This window comes from Aethalodelphis obliquidens, unplaced genomic scaffold, assembly GCF_003676395.1.
Source record: "Aethalodelphis obliquidens isolate GAN/ISIS:26980383/991018 unplaced genomic scaffold, ASM367639v1 scaffold33, whole genome shotgun sequence".
Lineage (NCBI taxonomy): Eukaryota > Metazoa > Chordata > Mammalia > Artiodactyla > Delphinidae > Aethalodelphis > Aethalodelphis obliquidens.
In genome coordinates this window covers 13,820,945-13,842,627 of record NW_020837977.1, presented here as the reverse complement: position 1 = coordinate 13,842,627, position 21,683 = coordinate 13,820,945, and the positions used below count along the sequence as shown (strand labels likewise).

The following is a 21,683-nucleotide window of genomic DNA, read 5'->3' as shown; positions in this document are numbered from 1 at the left end:
GACATTTTAATGGGGAAGAAAAGAAAATAAGTCAGTGAATAAAACTAGAAAATATCAGGAAATGAGAGTGCTATGTTGAAAATAAAAGAAGTTGTTTTACTAGCGAGTGACTGGGAGGTGGTTTTTGTCTGTTTATTTTTTTGACGGTATGGTAGCAGAGGGATGCTCGGTGAGGAGGGCAACATTTGAAGCTGACTTAAATCAGATAAAGGACCAAGTTTTGTAAGGATCTGAGGTAGGGGAGGGAGCATTAAACACAGAGCAAGAGCCCGGGCAGAGACTGTAAATTAGGAACTTTCTGGTATTTTCGGCAGTCAGAGAGAGTGCTAGTGTGGCTGAGACAGAGTAATACAAGACTGAGACAAAAAAGTCTCCAAGAGAAAAATGGGAATCTGAGAAACAGTGGAACAAACCCAGGAGCATAATGAAAAAGAATCCCGGATGACAGCTGTGCGGCAGTCTTAGAAAGCAGTTGATCCAAATGAGTATAGGACAGCAGAGGGCCCAATAAAGAAGGCCTTTAATACGATAGGTACTTACATTACACACATTATGTGATTAAGAACCTGGAAGATTTTCCTGATAAGACGGGTGCCTGTGTCTTCCGTGAATCCGAAAAAAGAAAGATAATAGAAATTGTGAGAAAGATATTATTATATATGTGTGTATATATATATATATAATTTTCTTTATTCATCTGTTGATAGACAAGTTGCTTCCATATCTTGGCTATTGTAAATAATCCTGCAATGAACATGGGGTGCAGGTATCTTTTTGAATTAGTGTTTTCGTTTTCTTCAGGTAAACGCTCAGAAGTGAAATTGTTGGATCATAGAGTAGTTCTGTTTGAGGCACCTTTTTGAGGCACCTCCATACTATTTTCCACGGTGTCTGCACCAATTTACATTCCCACCAACAGTGCGTGGCAGCTCCCTTTCTCCACATCTGCCTTTGATCTTGACGTGGGGCACACTCTCCTCTGGGCAGTATGAGCTGAGTGACAGACAGTCCAATGGCTGCACTGACTTTTCTACGAGCACAGTCACATCACTCGATGCTGCAGTGGGTGATATTTTTACAGTAACAGTAGTATACTTGATGTTGTTTTGAAATTTAGAGTTAACCTAAATTGACAAAGCAAGAAGGACCCAAACATAGTTAAAGACAGAAGGTAAATATAAACCTTGATGCTGTAGGAGGGTGCATGGCAGCTGACCAAAGCTGGGGTCACGATGGACTCTCCGTACGCTCATTTCCTGGTCTTAACATAGCACGTTTGAGGGGTGAGGGTGGAAGGAGAATTTAAATTTAAAATTATTTTGTGTGCTTTAAAAACTGCCTGCCTGTATTATTTTTAGAACCTTATATTAGAAAGGGTTATCCTTCAGTTCTTTTATTCCACAATATTTATGGAACATTGCCTACATTTCAAATGCCACGTACTGTGGAACAAGTGGAGAACAAGACAATAAAATGTCCCTGCCCTCATGTAGCTTCTATTCCAGTGGGGGAGGATGGGCCTTTCTACAAGAACCCAAAAGAGCCAAGGTAAAGAAATGGGGTGTCAGTAACATCTCGGCCACGCTCGCCAGCTCCCCAGGTTCAGTTGCTGTGTGCGTATCGACGGCTTCTCGCTCTGTATCTTCAGACGAGATCTTGGTCCTGAGCTTGCAATCTGTGTGTCTACGTGCCTAGTGAGCACCTCTAAACCTGATCTTCCTCCACAACCTGCAGCTCCATCAGAAGACATCTGCCCCCCCCTTCCTCCATCCTTCCCTGCACTCACGCACACACCTCCCGGTGGCCGGTCAGTTACCAAGCTCTGCTGATTCTGCTTCCTGTGCAGAAGTCACCTCCCTCCTACGCCCACGGCTCCCTCTCAGACCTGGCCATCATTTCTCACTTGGATTATCCCAACACGCCCTTCACTGCTCTCCAATCCATATTCCACACTGCGGCCAGGGCAGCATTTCAAACAAACAGATCTGATCATCTCATTAATCTGCCTATAGTCTTTCAATGACCTCCCATGGCCCTTAGGAAAAAGTTCAGATTCTTTAGTATGGCTTGCAAAGTCCCTCTCTCTCTTTCACATATGTGCGCATGTGCGCGCACGCACGCGCGCACACACACACACACACACACACACACACACACACACGGGCCTATACGTTTGCTGCTTTTTCCTTCCAGAATGTTCTCTCCATAGCTCTCTTCTCCCAGGGTCTTCCCACCCTTCCTGTGAGCCCAGCTGCTTGTGCTGCTGGCAGGGCACCAACCTCACGCTTGGCTCTGAGGCTCTTCCTGTCCTGGTGTCCCAGTGACTGTCTGGCATAGAGCGATTATGCAGTGCAGGCTCTGGGGTTCCACCCCTTGGTTCAAATACTGATTCTACCACTTCCTTGGGCAAGTTACTTAACTTCTCTTAAGCTGTGTGAGCATCTGTAAGATGGGCATCACAGTGAATTTACCTTCCAGGTTGTTGTAAGATGTGTGACCGGTCCCACAGTGCATCTTGGCTGCCACCGTGAATTTTATTGGGACTCACAGTTCTGGCCCCAGCTCAGTGAGGCTCTCAGGGAGGTCTTCCGTGACGTGCCCTCTGTTTTCCTGCACCCCACATTTCCCCTCCCTGCACGCATTCCTCTTTATTGCCATCACTCGTGGATACCGCTAGTGTGATAGCAGGAATTGTCTGCTGGCGTGGGAGCTTCGTCCGTGTGGAGACCAAACCTTTGGTCCTACAACACTCCCAGGGTTCAGTGGAGAGCTCGGTACACGGTCGGGCTCCGTAAAAAAGGAATAAATGCAGAACTGGGGTAGATGCGGAATTTAGTGCATCTGACTTGACCTTGGAAAGAACTTTCTGACCTTGAGAGTCAAGGGGCCCTGAAACACCTAAGCAGCAGAGCTCCACGTCTGGAAGTGCATTCTGTCCTTCCATAGAAGAGCTTAAAAATGTATTTCTTTATTGGCTTTTACAAAAATACTTGTTTTCCAGCCACGTTTCTAACTTTGAGATGATTAGGAGGTGCCCAAATGCTGGGGCCACCTCTCCTGGCCGAGGGCAGAGAGGTTTAGAGCTGGGCTTGCAGAGACCACGCCCCCTCAGACCCCTGTGCCTCTTTGCCTTGGGTGTCCTCTTTTAAGAGGCAGTATTATTCATCCAGCGCCCCCACCATGCACACGTGTCGCAGGACCAGCCAGCGCTCCTCCCTCGAGGATGCTGCTCTGCCCTGAGGCTGGGGGACCGGCGTTCAAGGCGGGTGTGACACAAGCTCAGGCAGCGATTTGGCTCCTTTAAGAGCTCTGACAAGCTCCATGAGTCCGGCAGCTCCCGCCGCTTGGCAGGGCAGCCAGCAGCAGAGCCAGCTGTCGTGGGCCCCGCGGGGACCTCGCTGTGTTTACGTGAATGGTCACGTGGTAACCTCTCCCAGCTCGCGGGCGGCTGCCTAGTTACCTCATCTGCAGCCCAGTGACCTCATGCACATAAAATGTGGCCAATGCGAGACAGGAGCAGGACGGCCCAGCCTCTCCCTCGGAGCCCAGGAGAAGCTCAGGAAATCAGCTGGAGAGCTGTCCACTCAGTAATCCCTCCCATCCAGGAGCCCCGATTCCTAAGTCAAGTGGACGTGGCTTCCAGCGGGTAGGGCTGGGAGGTGCCTGTGCAGAAGTGTCCACGCCCACCCTGGGAGCTGCTCCCCTCAGGGGATTTGCATCTCCCCTCCTCCACCCCAGGAAGGACCCTGACCTCAGGCCAGGCAGAGCCACCACCACTCCGCCTCCTCGCAGACCCCAGCCCTGAAGCGCTTTGAAGAAGTTGAGGCACAAACAGGATGAGAAATACACCACAAAAGCAGAGAAGGGCCGAGTTCTCTTGACTTTCGGGTGGAAGCATCACTAGATAATGCGGTTTTTTTTTATTGTTTATCGCTTTCTTTGAATTATATTTGCTCTCCCCCTCCAAAAAATATTGCATGTGATGACTAAGAATATAAAATAAATTACCTTTGCCATAGGCTGCTGGGTTTATTAGCCCCTTTCAAGCTCTTCACAATGTAAAGGACAGGCTGACCTAGAGTGAGCTTCCTCCGGTCACCTCCCTCTCCTGCTAGCTCGGTAACAGGAGCTCTGCTATTTGTGCATTTCACAGCTTAACCCTTTGGGTTACCCAGAGCTCTGCATCCTTTCTGGGCTTGCTTTTGGGAGAGCGTCCGGCTTTGGGTTGGCACTCTAAATTTTAAGGCAGCTGATTTATGTTATCCATATCATGTGTATATTAAAAAAATAAAATAAAACATTAAAAAACAAGCCTAGGAAGTAAAAATGGAAGAAACAACGCAAAAGTTCAATAGCTTCAGAGGTCAAGAATTTGTTTGGATGAGGTCTGCACAATGAAGGTCTTGCCAAGGGGAGCGGTTTACTCATTTTAAAGAGTAAATGTCAATAAACATACAGAGCCATTGCCCCCACCCCATTACACGGAGCTCAGCTAGCCATATAGGAGCCATTGCACGTTTTCTTTAAATGCCTGAGCAAACCAGTTATTAAAGGTGAGATCTAAGTCTTCTGGGGTGGAGCAAACCCTTGGCTGTAATGATCAAAGGAGCAGAGGTCATAGTTTTGATGGGGTGTTTGCTATTTACTTGCGGTCAGGCACTTGACGTATTCTTCCTTATTAGCAAGCTTGGAGCCACCCTGGAGAGTGTGCAAATCATTCCCCCCAAATCTGGATTCCACAACACTCCCCCTCCACACAGATGAATGCCCCAGCGAGCAAACTGCACCCTTTCCCACCCCCAGCCTGTCCAGAGTCACCGAGGCTGCTGGCAAATGGGTTTTCAGAGCAAGGTAAGCACCACGGAGAACCGGAGGCTGTATATTTAAACAGTTACGGCCCGTGTGTGTCTCTGCGTCTTCTGCCCGGTCTCAGCAAGATGGTGTCCTGTGTGCATTTTACATATCAATGGCAGAGGAGCCTGTCTCCAGATGGCTGTACCTATTTCAAAGCCACCTTTTTATGCAGAGGGAAGACTGTGTGACCTCCCTCCAAGTAAATGTGTTTTGTAAGCCCTGGGAATGACTGCTTTAAAAAATGGTCCTGGGCTATATTTCACGTCCAGTCCAACGTGTGGTGTGTGCACAGCTGTTCCGGGCTGGCATGTGAGAGCATATTAAAAGGAAGATTACCATTTCCCATTTTTTCCCCCTTCTGAAGGCTCGATATGCATATATGAAACTTGTGGAAAAAAAAAAAATAGGCATAATGAAACAAGGAAGCCGGGTCTCCAGGCACTCGGCGGGGCACATCTGGAGTTTGTAGCATTCTAGAGATAGTTGCTTATTCCCAGGAGCCGCCACCGGGGTGGGAATGGGAGCCCGGTCTCCATGGTAGCCTCCCTATCGCTCCGCGCCAGGTGTGAGCGTGTGTTATTTCTTGGAAAGGCTGTCCTCTGAGGGAGTGGGGAGGGGAGAGGACCAGAGAGGAGAGGAAGGAGAAAACAGAAGGGAGGTAATTAGGCGCCCCCTTGCCCAGCGGAGCGAGCTCAGAAGCGGGTATTGGGAGGGCGCTGGCGGAGTCAGATGGTGCGCAGCGCCTTCTCCGCGCCCGCCAGCTCCTGGCTTGTTTCTATGGGGATGAGACCAGGGAGGAGAGGCCCTGGGGTCAGCAGAGACGCACAGATAACAACGCCAAGCAGGAGGGGCTGGGAAGGCCCTGGCTACTTGCCTCCTAGGCAGTGTGATATTGGTCTTGAACTGACACCCTGAATTCTTGCTGGTATTTTTCCCAGTTAAGAAATCCGAAGTGTTTCAAACCTCGTTGGTTGTTATGCAGGAAAGGGCTTCCTGGGGTAGCATTTTTACTGGGCAGGAGAAAGTGGGGAGTTAGGAGCTGTAGGGACCTGCGTTACAATAAGAGACCAATCAGGACCGAGTCTGGGACATTTTCCCAGGAAGAGAGTTCGTTATAGTTTCATGGCTTCATGAGATTCATGGATTTTTTTTTTTTTTTTTTTTTGAGCTGCAGGACTGCGAGGTTTGCAAATGCCCCGTGTAAAACAATGCCCCCCAGGGGAGAGCCAGGGACAGGAAGTGTGAGGTCCAGCTCGAGGCCACCCTAAAACAGGCTGTAAGCAGCAGCTGCTTCTGTTGTGCGTGCCAAGTGCTGCCTGTTAGTTGAGGTCTCCTAACTCCTCGTTTCTTTCTCTTAAACCAACAGGAGTTTTGTCAGTTCCTAGGTGGATCCCAGATGGTGGGAATCAGGGGAAGGAAGCTGAGGGGCACGCGCAGGGGTGCGGGGGCCCAGGCGGGAGAGGGCTGTCTGCCGTTTCTTGGGTGCTTGGTCTTTCTCCGTCTCCACATCTGATCTGCTGTCCTGCCGCCCAGCTCTCTGGATGCAGCAGCTGAGGCCAAGTGGGAAAGTGACACCTGGCGTGTCTGATCTTCAAGCTCAAGTGCAGGCACGTGGGGGGCGCAGGGCACACTTGTGGAGGGTAGATGACGGCTGAAGAGGTCTCAGAGGGGCCGCGATTAGGGAGCCCCAGGTGGAAGGCAGGATGAGGGTAAACAAAAGGACTCCACGCCGCTGGGACCCTACAGACCGTGGGAGATGAAACACAAGGGCGTGGGTGGGAAAAGACAGAGTCCATTTCGCTCAGCCACACCTGGCACAGGGGTTCATCAGTCCCCAGGCTGGTAGGGAGGAGCCGTCAACTTCAGAACCCTAGTCCTTCTAGTTGAGTGTGTGTGTGTGTGTGTTTACCCTTTAAGAAACTGTGGGTTACAGAACCTTTTGAGCCACGAATCAAAAGCACTGTCTGAAATAAGTTGACCCCTAAGGAGCACAGGTGAGTCAGCAGCACGGAATGGGGAGATCAGGGAAGCAGAGGTCTCCCAGAGCTCATCCTTGACCCTACATTAAAGCCCTGTGGCCCGGGAAAAGACCCACAGAGCAGCCTCTGTCTTTCTGTCCTCTCCTTTTCATGGAGATGCTGAGAGTCACTGTGAGACTTACCTCCTGAGGTGCTCAGCTGTCCCACTGTGTCTGACAGCTCTTTCTGTGTTACACAGCAGTGAGTTCTCATCTACAACTGGTAGAAGTGAGGTGGGTGTAGCCATTCTGGACAGCAATTAAAAAATTGTATATTATATATTTTATATGCCATGCCATGGCCATCCCAACGTACGCCAGAGAAACTGTTGCGTACATCCATATGGAAACGCACAGGGGTAAGGGTGCTCCTCATAGCATTACTTCGGGTCCCAGGGAGCTGGAGGTGACATAAGTCTCCATAAGTTGGGGAATGGATAGGTGAGATGTAGCAGAAGTGGTAAACACCGTGCAGCAATGAAGCAACAGATAAACATAGTTCCTTAGAAAGAGTGTTGAATGGGAAAGGAGGATGTAGAACGGGATCTTTAGCAAGATATCATTTTAATAGAGTTAGGAAAAGCATACACACACTAACAACACTCTATCTTTAAGATACGTATGTTTCCAAGGGCAAATTCCTAACACTTTAGATGGGTGTCTATCGGGTGGGGAGAGAGGAAGGAAGCAGGTCATGGGGTCAAAGATACAGGGAAAAAATTGAAATAAAATTAAAGAAGGGAGGGGGTTTTATATTGACTAATTATAATAATGTGCCATGAAATGAAGAAACAATGAACTGAACCCTGTACCTGGTTCCTATGCATAAAAATTCTCTCTCTCTCATCCATCCACCTACCTATCTAATACCATCGTTTCTGTGATAAGAGCTACTGTAGAAATGCATGAATGCATATATAATATCCTCAACAATCAATCATCAAACACTCTTTAAACCGATACTATATGCTGAGTACCGAGGGGCCTGTGGAAGTATATGGGATTGTCCTTGTTCTTTTCATGCAGCTTGGAATTAACAGTGTACAATTCAAAACAGTTTATAATTAAGGCCCAAACTCTGTGAGACATACCACATGAGTTGCATGAGATTGGAAAAAAAAAAACAGAAAAAGATTGTTGGTGAGGACAGTAGAAGTCAGGAAAAATTAATGTGGAAAGAAGCTCTGTCCTGGGCCATGAAGGATGGTGGGCTTGGCTTGGAGGAGGGGAGGTGGTCTTGGCGCTGCCCTTGGAGCTGCCAGGCCTCGCAGATGGGCAGGTTTGAGATGTGGAGAAAGTGCACGCCTCCCCTGTGGCCTGGGCGGCACTCACCCCCTGAAAACTCTGCTGTTCTGTGTAACCTCTTAGGAGCCTGCTCTGGGCGTGGGCACTTGAGTAAGAGTGCGATTTGGGATTTGGCCAGGAGGATACATCTGCCACCCCTGAGCTCCCTTTCACTTTATTTTCCTCCTATACTAGGGGCTGCCTCCCCTGCTTTCTCCTTCCATAAAGCAATGAGAAAGGGGCACATTTTAAAGTGACAGTCCTACACTGGCAGCATCACGTAGAAAATTCTCACTCCGCACACCTTCCCAAGATCATTTTTCAAGATCGTTTTAAAAATCAAAATCATATATGCATGAGTTGAAAGAGTCAGCCAGTCCCCTGAGGTTTGTTAGAAAAAACACAAAACACAAGACCCCAGGAGTCCCAAGCCCCTTCCCGCTCCATTTCTCGTTACTCAGGGGCAGTTACTTGGAGCTAGGGTGAGTGAGTCCTTCTGTATCTATTTCTGTGTTTCTATTCAGTAGGATTATGTTGCTTCTTCTTAATTTTTCAGTTTTAGGCATTTGAGATTTAGCTTTCTTTCCTCTTCCCCCTTTGACACGATGAACATTTCCCATCCCCACCTTCCCAGTGGAGTTCATATTATGATTCTGATTAAATGAATATTCAGAGGATGTTACTCAAAGCCGAGCCATGTCGTAACTACAATGATTCTTCCTTTTCCACGTAACTTTTTGATCACTCTGGATTTAACTCTCCAATACAATAGCAACTAGCCACATGGAACTTTTGAGTGCTTGAAATGTGGCTACTGTGACCAAGGAATTAATTTTTAATATTATTAAAATGCTATAATAGTAATAATTATTATTTATTAATTCGTTTACATCTAAATTGAAAACGGATGGCTTTTGGAAAAAAATTAAGTATGTATGGAGCACTTTGGGTATGTGAATCACTTTTTCAACTGCAGATTTAACGAAAACTAAATACAGCCAAAATCAAGTATTTCTGAGAAATTTCAGTGTGCAAACTGAGATGAGCTATAAATGCAAAATACATACTGGACCTCAAAGATTTAATATGAAAAAGAATATAAAAATCTCAGTAGAGAAAGACAAATACCGTATGCTAACACATATATATGGAATTTAAGAAAAAAAAAATGTCATGAAGAACCTAGGGGTAAGACAGGAATAAAGACACAGACCTACTGGAGAACGGACTTGAGGATATGGGGAGGGGGAAGGGTGAGCTGTGACAGAGCGAGAGAGAGGCATGGACATATATACACTACCAAACGTAAGGTAGATAGCTAGTGGGAAGCAGCCGCATAGCACAGGGAGATCAGGTCGGTGCTTTGTGACCGCCTGGAGGGGTGGGATAGGGAGGGTGAGAGGGAGGGAGACGCAAGAGGGAAGAGATATGGGAACATATGTATATGTATAACTGATTCACTTTGTTATAAAGCAGAAACTAACACATCATTGTAAAGCAATTATACCCCAATAAAGATGTTAAAAAAACCCTCAATAATTTTATATTGATTTTATGTTGAAATAAGGTTTTGGATAAATTGGATTAAATAAAATATACTATTGAAATTAATTTCAGCTCTTTCTTTTTTTAATATGATTTTGCTAAAAAATGTAAAATTACATATGGGACTCTTGAGGGTGCTGCTCTGAATTGTAATTGTTTTGTTTGTTTATTTTGGTTTTCCATGCATTTGTCAATCCCTGATCCTATGCCAGTGTTTTAGATGTCTCTTGAGATAAGCATTCACAAAGGACATCCTGTGTCTTACTCTTCTGGGGGAGTCTGTCCGGGAGTCCTCTGACGAGCTCTTGTGCCGAGTGGCTACTGTCATTCGGAGGTCCCCCTTCACTAACGGCCTGGGAAGTCCCTTTATTGTTCTACTGTGTTGAAGCCGAGCCCTGCAACTCATACCTTCTTCCTCCTTGGTTCATTCCTTTGTTTTATGGAACACACTCTCCCACAGTTTCCTAAGAAAAACTGTAGGAGGAGGTTAATTTTTCATATGTCTGAAAATGTCTTCCTTCTACACACACCTTTGACTCATAGTTTGTCTGGGTAGATAAGTCCAGTATGGAGATCATTTTATTTTATTTTATTTGTATTTTTTTTTTGGCGGTACGCGGGCCTCTCACTGCTGTGGCCTCTCCTGCTGCGGAGCACAGGCTCCGGACGTGCAGGCTCAGCGGCCACGGCTCACGGGTCCAGCCGCTCCGCGGCATGTGGGATCCTCCTGGACCGGGGCACGAACCCGTGTCCCCTGCATCGGCAGGCGGACTCTCAACCACTGCGCCACCAGGGAAGCCCTGGAGATCATTTTAGAAGGCATTGCACCGTTGTCTTTTAGCTCTCTGTGTTGCTTTTGAGAAATTCTAAGTCATTCAATTTCTTATCATTTGTGCGTGACATTTCTCTCAATCTCTCTTTCAATCCTCTCTCTCTCTCCTTGCAGAATCTTCTTTTTCTCACTCCTGCTGTGATGTTTCATGGTAACGTGACTTGGTGGGGGTCATGCCCTTCCATATGGGGAAATTCTCTTGAGTTACTTCATGGATGATTTCCTCCTCTCCATTTTCTCTGTTCTTTCTCTCCGGAACTCTTTGTTATTTGGATAAACAGATGATTGTGGGTCTGTTTGAGTCCTCTAATTTTCATGTCTTTTTATTTTCCAAAACCCACCTGTTTCTGTAAGGCACTGCAGGCTGCTCTCGGCTGCCTCTGTCTGTTATCTGTTGCCGTTTCGCGACTACCTCAAAACTCTGTGGCTTGGAATAACCATTTTATTTTGCTCGCGGTACTTAGGGTGAGGAGTAGCTCGGCTTTGGTAGCTCGGCTGGGTGGTGTGTCTCTGGTCACGCGGCCTCGGCTGGCGCAGCGTGGATGGAGGGTCCACTTATACGCTGGCTTCTACTCCTGTGGCATGGCGGCCCTGCCCCGCCACCATGGTATCTCACTCTCCAGGGCCTTTCTGTGGCTCGGGCTTTTCACAGTGTGGTGGTCTCAGGGCGGTCGTACCTTTTACGTGACTGATGACTTCCAACTGGCAAGAAGCAAAAGCTGCTAGGCCAGTGGGGAGCTGTGCCCAGCGCTGGCACAGCATCGCTTCCCGCACATTCTACCGCTCGGAAGTTTTAGTCTGTCTGCCACCCATGACCGCTTCAAGGATGTGAAGAAAGAGACTCCTCCTCCTGGAAGAAGAAGTCCACATTGCAAATGAATATGGGAGTTGGGAGATTTGCCGTCTTTGGAAAATTCACAACTACCCAGCTTGAAGCTGATTAAAAAAGAAAAATTTGGGACTTCCCTGGTGGCACAGTGGTTAAGAATCCGCCTGACAATGCAGGGAACATGGGTTCAATCCCTGGTCCAGGAAGATCCCACATGCCACGGAGCAACGAAGCCTGTGTGCCGCAACTACTGAGCCTGCGTGCCACAACTACTGAAGCCCGTGCACCTAGAGCCCGTGCTGCACAACAAGAGAGGCCACCGCAGTGAAAAGCCCGCACACCACAACGAAGTGTAGCCCCCGCTGGCCGCAGCTAGAGAAAGCCCGTACGCAGCAATGAAGATCCAACACAGCCAAAAATAAATAAATAATTTTTTTAAGAAAGAAAAATTCTAGTGAGCATGATTTTCACTGATAGGAATATTTATCAATTGTTTCCTCTTTATAGCTATTCTCCATAATGTCCTTCCAACATTGTTGAAAATATAAATGAAAGATTGTGTTAAACTTATCCCCTGCTTTGGAATAAGTTTATTTCATAGATAAACATTTGCTCTGAGTCTTCAAAAATGTCTTCTTTCTCTTTTCATATGCTCCGTGATTTTTATTGTATTCTATTTTTTTGATTTGTTTTTCCCTTTGGAAGGAGATCTATATTTATTCATTTTGGAGATTTGAAATGGTTTTGTCAGCAATTGTACTGGTTCTTTTTCTCTTAGTCCCAAAGGGGGAATTTTAAATTTATTTGGTAGTTTTATTTTCCTTGCTTGGGGAATCTATTCAGCTGGGAAAAGTTGGTAGCAAACTACTGAGAAGGCATCTTTGCCTCAGGAAGTCACTGCTTTTTCAAACAGCTTCTTTGAAGCTTCTTGTGTTGGAGGTGTGGATGAGGGTCCCTCCTTCCCCAGGTGCCTCCTGGGCGGCCAGCAGTTCCGTGTCAGGCACTGGTGTTGTTGCCAAACTGCTCTCATTTTCTACCCACCAACCGTCCCATAGTCCCATCTGCTTCCAGATCAAGTTTGAGAAATTCCCAGGTCTTTGAGGGGGAATTTTATCCACTTGCTTCCCACCTGGCTTTTCTTTGTCAGTGTTGAATAGTGCTTGTCAGTATTTGGTGCGACATTTTCACCTGCACCAAATCATGCCAACTTCTTCAAAGTTTCTAGCCCCTTGATACCATTCTTCTTCTTCTTTTTTTAAAGTTAATTAATTAATTTTATTTATTTATTTTTGGCTGCGTTGGATCTTCGTTTCTGTGCATGAGTTTTCTCTAGTTGCAGCAAGCGGGGGCTGCTCTTCGTTGCAGTGCCCGGGCTTCTCATTGCAGTGGCTTCTCTTGTTGCGGAGCATGGGCTCTAGGTGCGTGGGCTTCAGTAGTTGTGGCACGCAGGCTCAGTAGTTGTGGCGCACGGACTTAGTTGCTCCGCGGCATGTGGGATCTTCCCGGACCAGGGCTCAAACCCGTGTCCCCTGCACTGGCAGGCGGAGTCCTAACCACTGCCCCACCAGGGAAGCCCCATTCTTCTTTATTTTACATTAATGTCTTACACTTTTCTCCCTGCTTAGCATAATTCTGTGATCTTTTAGTGGGATTTAGGAAGGGAGGGGACATTAAGCATGTCGGCTCAAATTGCCATCTGCAAGTCTCATTGGTCAGTTTGTTCTTGGTTTTCGTCAACCAGGTTTGCAGAGATACGCTCCAAAGATTGGATTATGCTTGTAAGAGTGAATATTTTCTTTTCTAGGGTTAAGAAGAGATCTTGTCTGTCTCTTGATACATTGAGATGTTATTCTCAACCCTGCACTTTAAGATCACCTGGCAGGGGTGGGGAGGGCTTTGACAAAATGCTGGTGTCCAGGCCACACCTCCAGAAGTTATGATTTGATTGGCCTGGGATGGGGTCAGTCATCAGCTTTCATAAAATCTCCCTGGGTAGTTTTGGTACTGAGAGTGCTGAGAACAATCGCTCTTAAAATAATGGGTGGGTGCATGTCCTAGGTCTGTGAGTGCCTTTGGAATAAGGAAAAAGGAGGAAAAGGAAATAGAAATAGAAAAGGAAATAGCAGAAAGGAAGACATGATAGAGCTGAGGAAAAACAGTGGGATTTAGTGCTGATTGCCGGCTCCACAACTGAATGTCTGTGTAACCTCACGTTACCTCTTTGGGGCCTCATTTCATTCTTTATAAAAGAGCAGTAATGACACCTACCTTGTGGCATTGATGCAAGAGAAATTGCATGTCTGTGAAAGCAAATGTTTGTTATTATTATTTTTTTTTAAAAGGAAAGAAAGAGAGAAAATGTCATGTTAGAAAAGGGAGAGAAATGACACGAAAGAAAGTAAAAATCATAAGATTGAGAATAATGATATGCCTTTTGTTGGCTACCTGACCTTGGCGTGAATTTAATCAGTTATTTTTTCATGGTGAGAAACTGCAGGGGACAATCCAGGAAGGGAGTCCAAAGGGGCCTTAATCTGGGCCTCAGATCTTTGCATGCTTCCTTAGCTCTAGGGGCAGTGACAATTCCAGTGATCAGCTCACAGATTTCACTCTCATTAAATGTAATTCATATTTCCTGCCTATCCTCATATTTCCTGTGATTCATATTTCCTGCAGTGTAAACTCAGGATTGGTGAGCAGGTGGTGCAAGTCCTGAAAAAAATCTTGCCATCTTTTTTATAAAGTTTGTACAAAGACCTCATGTTTTACTAAAGGCAAAAGAGATCCCTAGCAGGAAGATCCATTAACCTCTGTACTTTGCCTTCTTAGGTTGATTCCATAAATAACACATTCATAGATTTAATTAATATGTGCTCAGTACTCTTAGATTTTGTGAGAAAACAAGGATCCTGCTTCTTCTTTCCCTTCCTCTTTGTAGTGAGTTGAACTATGCACCCCTAAAATATATATCCAAATCCTAACCCTAGTGGGGTATTTTCTCTGACACCAACAAATTCTCTAATTCTAAACACCAAAACTGGGTGTTCAACAATTCAGTTCAGTTCTGACACTAATTGCCCAGCATTAGTACAGACCCCACAGATTAAGGGCCTGGAGCCGCCAGAAGCTAGAAAGGGTAAGGAGGGATTTGGAGTATTTGGAGGGAGCACCGTTCTAATGACACCTTGACTTTGGACTTCTGGTCTCCAGAACTGTGAGAGAACAAATGTTTTTGTTTTGAGCCACCAAGTTTGTGGTAATTTGTTATAGCAGCCCGAGGAAAGGAATACACCCTTTATTATACCCCTCTCCTTCTTCTCCTTCTTCAGCTTAATCATAATGTTTAAGAAATTATTCTTGTTCTCAAAAGAGATCTAATTATGCTGAAGTAAAGGACACCTATCCCAGTGGAAGTTAAATGGTATGCAAGTTAAGTGACTAAATAGGACCACAAGATGGGGATGCCACAAGACACCAGGTGACCAAGAGCTAAGAGTGCATACAGTAAGTACAGGGAGGTCAGGGACTTTTTTGGGCTCAGAGTCAATGTTTCTCTTGATTAAACTTTCCTTGATCCTGAGAACAAGCTTTCTTCATGCTCTGGAAGATGTACCTCATTTAGCAACATCACTTTGGTCTCTCAATTCTGACCCTCCTGCTAGACTCTTCTAGGTCTAAGTTTTTTTTCAGATCATGTTTCCAGCGTGTTTTGTACGTGCCTGCCTCCTAAAGTGAGTTTTAGAATGTATGTGACTTAAAGATGGCAGATAAAAATCACTGGGTTGTTTAATCTCTTCTGAGAGACCATGAGAAACTTAGGACCCACATTTATGAAATGTTTTTTCATGTTTGGAAAAAACGTGTACTTTGAATTTTAAATTAATAATTATTTTCTCTTTTTTCTAAATAAGAATCAGTCAGTCACTACTGGGTGACTTCATGGGGAGAAAGCAGAGTAGAAAGCTCCAGGAATCTACCCATCCACCAAAACAGTGACTGAGCTGGCAGGAACTGTCAGCCCTTCCATGTGTTGAAGCGGCTTTTGAGGGGATTTAAAGAGACAGGACCCATTTTTTTTTTTCTCCCCTGCAGCTCTTCTGGGAGGCAGACATTTAAGGAAATCTGGCTGCAGAGATAACAGAAACATGAGGGACCACACAAAGCAAGGAACACACCTGTTGCTAAAATAGTTTGGAAAAGTTCAACAAGCAAGATTCAGCAATCCCTGAGGTGTGGGAGAACTAGATCTCTAGAGTTGAGTTAACACACTTCTCAGAATATCCAGTTCTCAACAATAATAACAAAAATACAAAATATACAAGGAAACAGGAAAACATGACCCATTCACAAGGAAAAAAGAGTTTGACAGAAATCAGTCCTGAGGAATTCCAGACATTGGAATTATTAGACGGAGATGTTAAATCTGTGTTAAATATGTTCAGTGGGCTAAAAGAAACCATGGGCAAAGAACTAAAGGAAATCAAGAAAACAATACATGAACATTGTTGGTATGAGAATACCAGCAAAGAGATAGAAATTATAAAAAGGAACCAAAAAATTCCAGAGGTGAAAAGTATAATAACCAAAATGAAAAACTTATTAGAGGGGTTAAATGTCAGATCTGAGCAGGCAAAAGAAAGGATCAATAAATCGAAGATAAGACAACTGGAATTATCCAGTCTGAAGAACAGAAAGAAAAAGGAGTGAAGAAAAATGAACAAGAGCAAGAGGGATGTGAGGGATATCATCAAACATACTCACGTACACATCGTAGGAGTCCTAGAAGTGGGGGAGAGAGAGGAAGGGGGAGAGAGTGAGAAAGGGGAAGAAAAAAATTTTGAATAAGTAATGGCCAGAAACTTCCCAAATCTGGAAGTACATGAATATACATGTCCAAGAATCTCAATGAACTCCATGCAGGATAAACTCAAAGAGATTCACACCAAGACACATTATGGTCAAACTGTCAAAACTCACAAAGAGAGGATTTTGAAAGCAGCAAGAGGGAAGTAACTCACGATGTTCAAGGGATCCTCAATAAGATTAACAGCTGGTTTCTCTTCGAAAAGCATAGAGGCCAAAGGCAATGGGATAACATATTTAAAGGCCTGAAGGAAAAAAAAATGTCAAGAATTCTATATCTGGCAAAACTGTCTTTCAAGACTGAAGGAGAAATTAAGACATTTCCAGATAAACAAAAGGCAAGGGAGTTCATTAGCAACAGCCTTGCTGTAAAATAAATGTTAAAAGGAGTCCTTTAGGCTCAGATGAAAGGCCAGTAGACTGTAAATCTCACCCATAAGAAAAAATAAGGAACATTGGTAAAGATAGCTACATAGTTAAATATGAAATCTGGGCTCTGGATTTAAAAGTGCAGAATACTGCGCTTTGGTAATGACTGGCAACTTCTCTCTTCTTCCCATGTGATTTAATAGGAAAATTCATACAACAATGATTGTAAGTCTATGTTAACGGGCACACAATGTGCAAAGATATAATCTGTGACAATAACAATATAAAGGGGGAGAGATGGAGACGTATAGGTGTGGGATGTTTGATACTATGGAAAATAAGTTGGTATTATTCGAACCAGGTTATTATAAATTTAAGATGTTAATTGTAACCCCCCAGGTAACCACCAAGAAAATAACTAAAGAAAAACAAAAACACAGAGAAGACAAGAAGAGGGAATCAAAATGTTATACTACAAAATCGAGTCCTACCAAAACATTCTACACTTTCTGAGTACTTTGCAATGGTTTTTATTTATGGGTTCTTACAACCCAGGCTGTGTGAGAGGAATCGGTAACATACTCAACCCTTTGATAGTTTGGAGCACTTAGCTGTGAGGTAGTGTGCTGGGCCAGTTCTACCAGGCCAAGCTAAGACCTTGGGTCAAAGAAGGAGTGTAATAGCGTGGAGAAAACACCAGGCCAGAAGACAGTAGCAGTGGGTCCTAGCTCCCTGGGTTCTTTGCTGCCAACCAGCCATGTGACATTGGACAGCTGTCAGCTTTCTTAACTGTAAAGGGAGGGTGTTGAACTAGATAATTCAAAGGTCTCTCCAGCCCGCCTATGGGCACCAGGGTCTGTGCACAGTCTCCCACTGACAGCGCATGCCCTCTGAATTGAAGAGCACGGGTGTAACAGAGACCTCTTTCTACTCATTTCCAGGACAGATGCTCATTCTGTGAGGCTAAATTTAAGAGGGATGAAAGTGTCATGTGGCTGGAAGGGACCTTGCAAAGTGAGTCAGTGCAAGAACAACGACATCTGCAGCAATACTGATGCCGTCTGTCTGTGCAGTTTTGGAATTATCCTCAGAGGCAGCACGCCTGGCATGACTTTGAGACTGTGAGTCAGGTAAGACAGACATCCGGTTCAGATAAGTGGATATATATATATTTTAAATGTAAATCATTTTTTAAAAAATTTTATTTATTTATTTTTGGCTGTGTTGGGTCTTCATTTCTGTGCGAGGGCTTTCTCTAGTTGCGGCGAGCGGGGGCCACTCTTCATCGCCGTGCACGGGCCTCTCTTGTTGCGGAGCACAAGCTCCAGATGCACAGGCTCAGTAGTGTGGCTCACAGGCCTAGTTGCTCCGCGGCATGTGGGACCTTCCCAGACCAGGGCTTGAACCCATGTCCCCTGCATTGGCAGGCAGATTCTCAACCACTGCGCCACCAGGGAAGCCCCAGATAAGTGGATATTGATTGAGGGTCCTCTGTGTGCCAGGCCATGTGCTCAAAGCTTCACACAGGGAATGAAGAGTGAGTCCTGCCTTTAAGGAGCCCACGTAGGACATCAGGCCCGGTTGAAGAAACCGGCACTTGGAGAGGTCAGGTTTTGTGAATGAAATCACATGAGTTAAAGAGGCATAACTGGGGCAGGGAGACAGAGAAGGGGATCAGGCTGCTGCTGGATCTGCCAGGCACCATTTTCATGATGTTCAGAAGAGGCGGCTCTAGAACTCCTTTTGGATAAACTCTGGGCTGGCGCACCTGACTGCAGGGATTTTGTTCTCATCGGCAGCCTGAACAGCTCAAGTCAAAGTTAACACTTCCTTCCTCTTGTTCTATTTAATTGAAAAACACACAGTCCCTGCCCTTTTTCACTTCTGGTCAGTGGCATAAGTTCCTCATTCAGCACTTTGCAGAGCACACAAATACAGCCCCCTCTGGGCAGGACAAGGTGGAGGAGGGAAAAGCAGAACTGCCAACCTGGGCCCCGTGAGATCTCAGGGCCCACGAACCACACACGTTCTAGTAGCAAGGCTTGCAAAGCTTGTACTTTCTTCATCTGGAGGTGAGGAAACAGGCCTGTTTCTTCCCCTGGGCCATGGTAAACACTTAATTTTTTTAAAAAGTCTTGCTGTCTCTTTAACCATCACATGAACTCTTATCTAATTATTGCAGTGGGCTTTGCATGGACATCTATTTTAACTTGCTACCAATTTTGTCACATTTTTGAAATCATTTTATGTCCCTTCCTCAAGGACAGAATTGTATGGTCAATAAAGAATTAAGCGTAGGGACGATAGCAGACTGAATTGTGGCCCCCAAAATATCAGGACCTAACCCCTGGAACCTGTAAATGTTACCTTATTTGGAAAAAGAGCCTTTGAAGATGTGACTCAGTTAAAGAACTTGAGATGGGGAGAGTTTCCAGGATTATCCAGTTGGGCCCTCAAGGCCATCAAAACTGTACTTATAAGAGAGAGGCAGAGGGAGATCGCACACACAGAAGAGGAGAAAGCGACGTGAATATGGAGGCAAAGATTGCAGTGATGCAGCCACAAGCAAAAGAATGCTAGTGGCCCCTAGAAGCTGGAAGAGGCAAGGCAAGGATTCTCCACTGGAGCCTCTGGAGCGGGCATGGCCCCAGGACACTTGATTTCTGCCCGGTGAGACTGAGGTTGAACTTCTAGTCTCCAGAACTATAGGACAATAAATTTCTGTTGTTTGCAGCCACCAAAGTTGTAATTTGTTACAGTAGCCACAGGAAACTAACACAGAAACCGAAAAAAAAAAAAAAAAAAAAAAAAGCTGAGGCCTCTGTTGTTAGAGCAGTCTAGCAAAGCGTATAGAATCCCTTCTCAGGAGAATGGATTCAGATCATAAAATAAAACACGTAAGACGGTGCAGCAAGCCAAATGTATTGACACACTGTTGTTAGAACATAAGAAAACAACGCTGCACAGCTTTGAGCGCAGTGATCAAGACGACGCACCTCAAATATAGCCAAGCTAGGGCTGATCTCATGTCTGTAAAACGCCACTGTGACGGCCACTGTGGTTCAGCTTGAATCACACACGGCATTGCGGACTGGCCTGCGGGGGAGAAAGGTTGAGTTCACGTGTGATCTACTGGGGGGTCGAACACCCACTGCTGTTTTGAAGTGGTGAGGAAAGGAAGGGGTTCCAAGATACCGACAGTAGCTGTAATGTAATCATGGAAGTGTCTGGTGCGCTCTGGTGACTCAGTCCCAGGGATCGCTAGGCACTGTGGTTTGTTGCCTACTTTTGCAATCAGAGGAAATACTGAATTTCAGACGGTGAAGCTCAGGCTCAGAGGGAGAAGAAGCAGGAAGGGCAGCCTGAACAGCCACAGTGAGCGTGGAGTTGGGGCCTGGGGAGGCCAAGGAGGGCCGGCCAGGCCTTTTTAGGGGTGCCAGCCTGTGCAGGAGCTGGACCCCTCACTCGGGCGCCCAGAGAGGCAGCAGGCGTGGCTAATTGGACAAGCTGTCGGGTCGACTATGAAATATGATGGATTAACAGCCGAGGCTGGCACTGTGACCTGCTTTCAGACTCTTATTTAGAAGTTATATTGCTGGATGCTTCCTATAATTTGTGATGATGTTGATTGTGATAAATCGTGGGTTTCTGGCAGACTCCCCCGGCCTGCTCCAATGGCTGAACAGAGAAAATGTGTAATTCTGTGGGAACATTCATGCCACGAATGAAAGCGAGGATCTGCCTGTAACAACAGAATGCTCAGTCAGTGAACAAAGTAATTAAATCGAGCTAATTAAATCACAATAAAAATAATTTTAATTTAATTAATTTCTCTGCACTGATTGAACATTATGTTGCAAGCAGGAGGCTTTCTGAACACTAATAGAATTTAGGGGCCGGGGCACCGAAGTTGTGGTCACTGGTGTGGTATGTGGGTCACTGTTGAGGGAATGAAATTAAACACGTTTAATGAGATGCTGAAATGTTGCCTGAGCCACAAATAGAAAATGCTTTTGGAATTAAGATAATGGGGTCTTTTCCTCTCCCAGTTAGGTTTCTGTACTAACCGGGGCCATACATTTGGTAATCATTTTTAAGGGTCTAGATAAATTAGATGGTGCACAATTTGCTTTACTTGTTGGAGCTGGTGGGAAACCTCAGTAGTGCAGAAGTACCAGGGACACTTACCTGTTGTCACCCCTCTCCCCAAGTCCCTGGTAGCTAAGAAAGGCTCTAGAAACGTTTGAACTGGAATCCTGTGGGGTCCTCAGTCAAGGATTAAACAGGTGGCAATGGGTTTTTAACAGCAGCATGAAAGATTTAGGTGAGGCATATAGAAGGACTTTCTATCTGCCAATAACCAGTTACTTCTTGAAAACCAGAACCACGGATCCCTCCCATCCCTCATCCCCTTATCGCCAGTGCTAAGCAGAGAGAGCCTCAGCCTAGCTGGTACTCCAGTATTTATTATGAAATTAAATTATTGAGTTCTCGAGGAATTTCTTTCCTTAGCACCTGAAAATCAGGATGGATACTCTTCTTCCAGGGTTGCTTAGACATTGTTCAGTTTATGAACAGGAGGATGCCACACAAGGCGACCTCTCAAGGTCACCTCCCCAAGACTGATTTTGTCATGGAAGCAACCCTGGAATTCTGAGTATGTGTTAGCAGGCGCTCAAGTCATTGCCAACTGTGACTTTCCAGGAGTCCTATGCTTTGGATTCCAATATTATTTATCATGCACGTTATTTTAATTAATATTTTGTGTGCGTGCCAGCACTTGAACCAGACCTCATTATGACTCTTCGGGGCGCTGCATTGTTTGCTGAGTGGAACTGTTTTCGGGATGCAGCTGGCTTCCCTCCCCAGCAGCCAGGAGGGCAAAAAGGGCAGCAAAAGCCTCTGCTGCCACCACAGTGTGAGCCTGGGTCCTAGATGCTCATCAGCAAGGAGCTCTTTCTCCATCCAAAAGAGCGGGGTGTGGAGATGCCCCTTGGGAGGGCTCTGGGCCCTGAATGAGGTACCAAAGGGGGAAGGATGCGGGAATCAGCGGTGTCTGCATGCTGCAACCAGCCTCGGGAGCGAGGGGT

The 21,683-nt window shown here is 45.6% G+C and overlaps 1 long non-coding RNA gene across 1 annotated transcript in view; it reads left to right on the top strand.

The window, feature by feature from the left end:
- The window catches only part of LOC113631512 (uncharacterized), a 69,941-nt gene that overhangs the window by 21,289 nt on the left and 26,969 nt on the right, over nt 1-21,683 (top strand). Inside the window, exon 2 of the long non-coding RNA XR_003437366.1 lies at nt 17,535-17,723. This is a non-coding gene — a long non-coding RNA (uncharacterized LOC113631512). The remainder of the gene's footprint in view (nt 1-17,534; nt 17,724-21,683) is intronic.